Source organism: Bos indicus, chromosome 10 (genome assembly GCF_029378745.1).
Source record: "Bos indicus isolate NIAB-ARS_2022 breed Sahiwal x Tharparkar chromosome 10, NIAB-ARS_B.indTharparkar_mat_pri_1.0, whole genome shotgun sequence".
In the NCBI taxonomy this organism is placed as follows: domain Eukaryota; kingdom Metazoa; phylum Chordata; class Mammalia; order Artiodactyla; family Bovidae; genus Bos; species Bos indicus.
Window position 1 is genome coordinate 1,570,485 of NC_091769.1, and position 9,056 is coordinate 1,579,540.

Here is a 9,056-nt window from a genome sequence, read left to right on the forward strand (position 1 = left end):
CGTCCAAGGTAAGAGAAACCTGAGTAAGACGGTAGGTGTTGCAAGAGGGCATCAGAAGGCAGACACACTGAAACCATACTCACAGAAAACTAGTCAATCTAATCACACTAGGACCACAGCCTTGTCTAACTCAATGAAACTAAGCCATGCCCATGGGGCCATCCAAGATGGGCGGGTCATGGTGGAGAGGTCTGACAGAATGTGGTCCACTGGAGAAGGGAATGGCAAACCACTTCAGTATTCTTGCCTTGAGAACCCCATGAACAGTACGAAAAGGCAAAATGATAGGATACTGAAAGAGGAACTCCCCAGGTCAGTAGGTGCCCAATATGCTACTGGAGATCAGTGGAGAAATAACTCCAGAAAGAATGAAGGGATGGAGCCAAAGCAAAAACAATACCCAGCTGTGGATGTGACTGGTGATAGAAGCAAGGTCCGATGCTGTAAAGAGCAATATTGCATAGGAACCTGGAATGTCAGGTCCATGAATCAAGGCAAATTGGAAGTGGTCAAACAAGAGATGGCAAGAGTGAATGTCGACATTCTAGGAATCAGCAAACTCAAATGGACTGGAATGGGTGAATTTAACTCAGATGACCATTATATCTACTACTGCGGGCAGGAATCCCTCAGAGGAAATGGAGTAGCCATCATGGTCAACAAAAGAGTCCGAAATGCAGTACTTGGATGCAATCTCAAAAATGACAGAATGATCTCTGTTCGTTTCCAAGGCAAACCATTCAATATCACAGTAATCCAAGTCTATGCCCCAACCAGTAATGCTGAAGAAGCTGAAGTTGAACGGTTCTATGAAGACCTACAAGACCTTTTAGAACTAAACCCAAAAAAGATGTCCTTTTCATTATAGGGGACTGGAATGCAAAAGTAGGAAATCAAGAAACACCTGGGGTAACAGGCAAATTTGGCCTTGGAATATGGAATGAAGCAGGGCAAAGACTAATAGAGTTTTGCCAAGAAAATGCACTGGTCATAACAAACACCCTCTTCCAACAACACAAGAGAAGACTCTACACATGGACATCACCAGATGGTCAACACCAAAATCAGATTGATTATATTCTTTGAAGCCAAAGATGGAGAAGCTCTATACAGTCAGCAAAAACAAGACCAGGAGCTGACTGTGGCTCAGATCATGAACTCCTTATTGCCAAATTCAGACTGAAATTGAAGAAAGTAGGGAAAACCACTAGACCATTCAGGTATGACCTAAATCAAATCCCTTATGATTATATAGTGGAAGTGAGAAATAGACTTAAGGGACTAGATCTGATAGAGTGCCTGATGAACTATGGATTGAGGTTCGTGACACTGTACAAGAGACAGGGATCAAGACCATCCCCATGGAAAAGAAATACAAAAAAGTAAAATGGCTGTCTGGGGAGGCCTTACAAATAGCTGTGAAAAGAAGAAAAGTGAAAAGCAAAGGAGAAAAGGAAAGATATAAGCATCTGAATGCAGATTTCCAAAGAATAGCAAGGAGAGATAAGAAAGCCTTCCTCAGCGATCAATGCAAAGAAATAGAGGAAAACAACAGAATGGGAAAGACTAGAGATCTCTTCAAGAAAATTAGATATACCAAGGGAACATTTCATGCAAAGATGGGCTCGATAAAGGACAGAAATGATATGGACCTAAAAGAAGCAGAAGATATTAAGAAGAGTTGGCAAGAATACACAGAAGAACTGTACAAAAAAGATCTTCATGACCAACATAATCACGATGGTGTGATCACTGACCTAGAGCCAGACATCCTGGAATGTCAAGTCAAGTGGGCCTTAGAAAGCATCACTACAAACAAAGCTAGTGGAGGTGATGGAATTCCAGTTGAGCTCTTTCAAATCCTGAAAGATGATGCTGTGAAAGTGCTGCACTCAATATGCCAGCACATTTGGAAAACTCAGCAGTGGCCACAGGACTGGAAAAGGTCAGTTTTCATTCCAATCCCAAAGAAAGGCAATGCCAAAGAATGCTCAAACTACTGCACAATTGCACTCATCTCACACGCTAGTAAAGTAATGCTCAAAATTCTCCAAGCCAGGCTTCAGCAATATGTGAACTGTGAACTTCCAGATGTTCAAGCTGGTTTTAGAAAAGGCACAGGAACCAGAGATCAAATTGCCAACATCTGCTGGATCATGGAAAAAGCAAGAGAGTTCCAGAAAAACATCTATTTCTGCTTTATTGACTATGCCAAAGCCTTTGACTGTGTGGATCACAATAAACTGTGGAAAATTCTGAAAGAGATGGCAATACCAGACCACCTGACCTGTCTCTTGAGAAATTTATATGCAGGTCAGGAAGCAACAATTAGAACTGGACATGGAACAACAGACTGGTTCCAAATAGGAAAAGGAGTACGTCAAGACTGTATATTGTCACCCTGCTTTTTTAACTTATATGCAGAGTACATCATGAGAAATGCTGGGCTGGAAGAAGCACAAGCTGGAATCAAGATTGCCAGGAGAAATATAAATAACCTCAGATATGCAGATGACACCACCCTTATGGCAGAAAGTGAAGAGGAACTAAAAAGCCTCTTGATGAAAGTGAAAGTGGAGAGTGAAAAAGTTGGCTTAAAACTCAACATTCAGAAAATGAAGATCATGGCATCAGGTCCCATCACTTCATGGGAAATAGATGGAGAAACAGTGGAAACAGTGTCAGAGTTTATTTTTGGGGGCTCCAAAATCACTGCAGATGGTGATTGCAGCCATGAAATTAAAAGACGCTTACTCCTTGGAAGAAAAGTTATGACCAACCTATATAGCATATTGAAAAGTAGAGATATTACTTTGCCAACAAAGGTCCGTCTAGTCAAGGCTATGGTTTTTCCATTGGTCATGTATGGATGTGAGAGTTGGACTGTGAAGAAAGCTGAACGCTGAAGAATTGATGCTTTTGAACTGTGGTGTTGAAGAAGACTCTTGAGAGTCCCTTGGACTGCAAGGAGATCCAATCAGTCCATTCTGAAGGAGATCGGCCCTGGGATTTCTTTGGAAGGAATGATGCTAAAGCTGAAACTCCAGTACTTTGGCCACCTCATATGAAGAGTTGACTCATTGAAAAAGACCCTGATTCTGGGAGGGATTGGGGGCAGGAGGAGAAGGGGACGATAGAGGATGAGATGGCTGGATGGCATCACTGACTCGATGGACGTGAGTCTGAGTCAACTCCGGGAGTTGGTGATGGACAGGGAGGCCTGACGTGCTGCGATTCATGGGGTCGCAAAGAGTCGGACACGACTGAGCAAATGAACTCAATTGAACTGAATGCAACAGAGATTCAAGTCTGTCAGAACACTATCTGGCTCTACACAAAGTCACATACAGAATGTCCGAGTCTGGGTATATTTGAGGGCTTTGTTTTAGGTCTATCAATCTGTGGTACCCAAGCATGGGAAGTTTACACTGAGAACCCACTAGCTTGGTCTATAGTTTTAGTATTTCATATTGTAGCTGCTTTGGGCTTTCCACAATCCATACCTGCTCCAGGCTGATGAGTGACTCACCTGACTGTCTCTTTCTTTACCCACTTTGTATTCTCCCAGCACCACGGGGGCCAGGCCATTGACAGTCCTCACTGGGTCCACACTGGTGTGTGTTAGTCTCTTTTGTGTCAGCAGCAGAACCAACTCCTGGAGGGCAGTTAGAGTGTCTAATTAGAGTGTCTTCTACAAGGCTGTGTATTTGATGCACAATGGCAGCTGAGTAAATGTCTGTGGATTTCAATTAGAGTAAACCATGGAAAAGAGGAGAATTTCAGTGTCCTCTGACTGGGTTCAAAAGGAGCTGCCTCTAGAGGTACAGCAGATGCCGAAACCAGATTTATTGCTGGTCCCCAGAGAGGCCAAGATTTGGCCTTCAACATCCTCCACTTTATATACTTCATTCACATCATCTACTCAGAAATGATTTCTTTGATAGTCAGTAACCATAACAATATGATCATAATGGTCATATGGTAATGGCAAGCTATTTGCTATTTATGGGTCAAGCAATATGCCTCATATTTATATGTTTTAATTTTATTCTCACAACAACCCAGTAAGAGGAATTATTATTCTTGTTTGATCATTAAAATTAGAGAGGTTAGATGATTTGTCCAAGGTCACTGGACTGGTAAGTGATGGAATCTTCTGCTCTCTAAATAAAACCTGTGCTTGAGTCACAGCAAAGGCTGTTTGCTGTTTCTCCCCACCCTATCCCCACTCACATTTACATGTCAGCATGGCAGGCATTTTTCTTGGTGTTGGAAAGGTAAAGAAATATGAGTGAGTCATTTGTAGTAAAGTGTGCTTAGAGCTTAGTGACAAAGGAATGTATTTAAGTGCTATGGAAGATCGAGGCAGAGATACCTAAATTAGATGGGCGTCAGGAGTAGGGCAGTCTTTTCAAAGGAAGAGATCAATGAATATAATTTTGGAAAACAGTACGAGTGTTACAGGTAGAAAATGGAGACGATTTGTTTGGGGAAATGCTAAGCATTGAGTTGAATTCTGATTGATCTCTGCACTAGCTCTAGGGTTTCGAAAAAGTTACTTAAACTTTTTGAGCATTGATATACTCATTTTAAAATGAGGCGAATAATTTGTCTCATGCAGGGGTCTGATGAAAGCCAACGTGAAAACATAGGTAGAACACCTAGCTTGTTGCCAGGTATGCACAAGGCATTTGTAAATGGCGGTGATGGTGGATAGTCATTATTAACATGATCGAAGGAGGAGGCTCGTAGTAGAGCCCCTGGACAGGTGAGAGTGCTGAGGGGCTGCTGAGTAACTGGAGGCAGGAATAATGAAGCCTGGACTCAGGCAACAGGAGACGGAGAAAAGAGGCAGATTAGAGAGAGATTTCAGAGGTTGTAAGAGAAATGGAATAACCTGGTGATTGGCTAGATTATAAATGGAGGTAGAGAGAGGAGACATCTTCCAAGTCACTACCTCAAATGCAGGGGTGGGGACCGTAGAAGAGGAGAATATATTTGAGCACATCCATTGTTTAGGGCCCACTACCATGTAGGGTCAGTTCAGTTCAGTTCAGTTCAGTCGCTCAGTCGTGTCCGATTCTTTGTGACCCCATGAATCGCAGCACACCAGGCCTCCCTGTCCATCAACAACTCCTGGAGTTCACTCAGACTCATATCCATCAAGTCGGTGATGCCATCCAGCCATCTTATCCTCTGTCATCCCCTTCTCCTCCTGCCCCCAATCCCTCCCAGCATCGGGGTCTTTTCCAATGAGTCAACTCTTCGCATGAGGTGGCCAAAGTACTGGAGTTTCAGCTTTAGCATCATTCCTTCCAATGAACACCCAGGACTGATCTCCTTTAGGATGGACTGGCTAGATCTCCTTGCAGTCCAAGGGACTCTCAAGAGTCTCCTTCAAATACATAGTTCAAAAGCATCAATTTTTCGGCGCTCAGCTTTCTTCACAGTCCAACTCTCACATCCATACATGACCACTGGAAAAACCATAGCCTTGACTAGATGGACCTTTGTTGGCAAAGTAATATCTCTGCTTTTGAATATGCTATCTAGGTTGGCCATAACTTTCCTTCTAAGAAGTAAGTGTCTTTTAATTTCATGGCTGCAATCACCATCTGCAGTGATTTTGGAGCCCCCCAAAATAAAGTCTGACACTGTTTCCACTGTTTCCCCATCTGTTTCCCATGAAGTGATGGGACCAGATGCCATGATCTTCATTTTCTGAATGTTGAGTTTTAAGCCAGCTTTTTCACTCTCCACTTTCACTTTCATCAAGAGGCTTTTTAGTTCCTCTTCACTTTCTGCCATAAGGGTGGTGTCATCTTCATATCTGAGGTTATTTATATTTCTCCTGGCAATCTTGATTCCAGCTTGTACTTCTTCCAGCCCAGCATTTCTCATGATGTACTCTGCATATAAGTTAAATTAGCAGGGTGACAATACACAGCCTTGACGTACTCCTTTTCCTATTTGGAACCAGTCTGTTGTTCCGTGTCCAGTTCTAATTGTTGCTTCCTGACCTGCATATAGGTTTCTCAAGAGGCATGTCAGGTGGTCTGGTATTGCCATCTCTTTCAGAATTTTCCACAGTTTATTGTGATCCACACAGTCAAAGGCTTTGGCATAGTCAATAAAGCAGAAATAGATGTTTTTCTGGAACTCTCTTGCTTTTTCGATGTAGGGTCACTTTGTATTGACAAAGTGACTCTGAGAAGGGGCTCAGCATGATTGTCAGGGCTGGGAGGAACATGGTGCCATGTATTTTTAACCCCTAACCTCATGTTCCAGGTAATATCTGTGATCTTGAAGACATGTTAGCATGTTGAGACAGTAACCCCCCAATTATTTGCAATGACACTATTTCCTTAGTTATAAAGCATCTTTTACTCTCAGGAAGATTCAGAATTAAATATAGAGACAAAGTTAGGATATCAATAATTCTTGTCTTAAGGAACTTGTGCATATTTGTTACTTGAAGTACATGCTATAAATATTTAAGGGAACTGAGCCTATTAGAGTAAACAAGTAACCTTGCTTCCAATATAAATTTGTAGTTGAATTATTAATTTGTGACTTGTGACTTTAAGTTGGAAAAATATAAGGATATGTTTGTAAGTTTAAAAATAGGATTAGAAATCTTAAAACATTAAAAAGTATGCTTAATAGCCATGTATAAGAGTAATTTACATCCTTAAAATAGTTGGCTTGTTTGTTAGATAGTTGAGATACTTAACATGGAAATAAAATGTATAAATACAGCTTAAAATGTTTGAGGGTATTTTTTAAAATTAACTTAGCTTATACATTAATTTAATATATTAATCAAGCCTTCCTTACAAGTCATGTTAAAATTTGCCAGCTGTAAAAACTGAATGATAATATTTGTAAGTGAACTAAAACCTCAAAAAAGGCCTAGACTTTCCATTTTTAATATTAACATATAACTTATTAAAAAATGAAGTTCCTAAGTAATCTTTCCTATTTGCAAAATCCTCTCAAGGTACCAAAACCACATATAATACATTGACATGATATATGCCTAAATTAAAAAGAACATTATGCTTCTCAAATAATATATATTTATATTATATATATAAATATTTCTCTATCTAAATTTATATATTAAATATAAAGATACAAATAATATGTAAAATATGTTAATATTTACCTTACTACTAATAATGTATTCTTCTATATATAATAACATGTTCTCAATATATACTTTGTGTATATGTTTACATATTCTTTTTTCCTCTCATAGAAATAGCAGTGGTGCACAAATACTGCACACTAAGGGTTAGATGGTCTTGTCTGAAAGCTGTTTGCTAAGGCTCTGATATCCAGTAACCCCAATAGAGAACAAGGGGATTTTGCTCTGTGAAGCCTAATTGCCTGCTGAATAAATGAATAGATGCAGTGCTGTACACGCCAAATGAAGGTAAATATTGACCCTGACACCATATGTTTGCTTGGCGCCAGCTGAAGTGTGCTGGCAGGTTTGATTAGTCAGGGGGTCCACCAGCCAGCAAGGAGGGCCTAAGTCATTCAGAAGCACAGTCTGGGAAGAGACTGAAACATCAATAAGGCTCTCCTGTTGGTGCCTTAATCCACCACTCCGTTAATTCTTTCACCAAAGTCTACTAGTGAAATCTGAAATCCAGAAAAGGAAAAGTAGGATGGATATTGATTGCCCAATCTCTGATGGTCCCCTGGGAGCCTTTGTTACATCAGGCTGAGGAGGAGCACACCTTTGAGTTATTTCACCTTTACCTTAAAAAGGAGTGCTTTCACTCTAACGGGTCAGACCCGTGAGTGTGTAGGAAACAGCAGCATGCCCAAGTGCTACACAGCCCCTCCCCGCAAAACCACTGGCTGGCGGAGTCCTAGCACCTCCCTGAACCCCTCAGCCTCACAATGAGGATAATACTGGCCCTGGTTTTGTCACAGGGTTTAGAACCTAAGTGAAGTTCATTATATAACAAGTCCTGGAGAAAAGGGCTGTGAGTTTTTGAAAAGCTAGTTACCATGATTTCCGAGTAACAAGGAGTAACTCTGGAGCACCCCCTCACCCACCGTTGTTTCTGTCTCCCTTCCTGCTTCCCACGCCCAGAGTGACCACAGAAAGGGCAAGGAGAGGGCAGGCTCCCGGCAGCCATGGTGACTTCTGCAGGGGAAGAAATGCCTTCTTTTCTCCTCATTCTTTTTGAATTAAGAACTCTTAGTAATAGATTCTCCAAGAAATGGAATTTGCACATTTTAAGGATACATAAACTCATAGAAGCTAAATATTTTCGTTTAATAATAGATAAAACTTGTTTCCAAGAAATAGCATAGAGCTCATAAGTAAGTGGTCCTTGAAAAATAGGTATTTAGGTTGATTATTTGGTTCCTGGCTATCCCATACAGTTAGAAACATGGGTGTGAGTTTCACACAGGATTACATTTGGCCACCTTTAACAAAAGACAAATAACAAGGGTTTGAACAGGTGGATTTTCTTCCTTCCTTCCTCATAGAGAGGCTGAGACAGGCTGCCCAGGCTGACATGGTGCTTCCATGCATGCTGGGCAGAGGTTCCTTTCTTGGTCCCCATCACTGTCTTTACCTGGCTGTTTGCATTCCAGCCATTCCATTCAGCCACCAGCAGGGATGGCGGATGTTGCTTGTCTCCTTTCTTCTTGGTAAAGACTGAGACAGATTTTTAAAAGGCTCTCAGGGGCTTCCCTGGTGGCTCAGTGTTAAAGAGTCCACCTGCCAATGCGGGAGACCTGGGTATGATCCCTGACCCAGGAAGATCCCACAGGCCCAGAGCAACTAAGCCTATGCACCTCTACTATTGAGCCTCTGCTCTAGAGCTGAGCCCACCCGCTGCGGCCACTGAAGCCGCTGTATCCCAGAGCCGAGTCCCACAGTAAGAGAAGCCACCGTAACGAGAAGCCCACGCAGAGCAACCAGAGAGCAGCCCCGCTCTGCTCAACAAGGGGAAGCCTGTACAACAATGATGATCCAGCACAGCTAAAAAAAGCAAATAAATAAAACTTAAAAAAAGGGAGGCTCT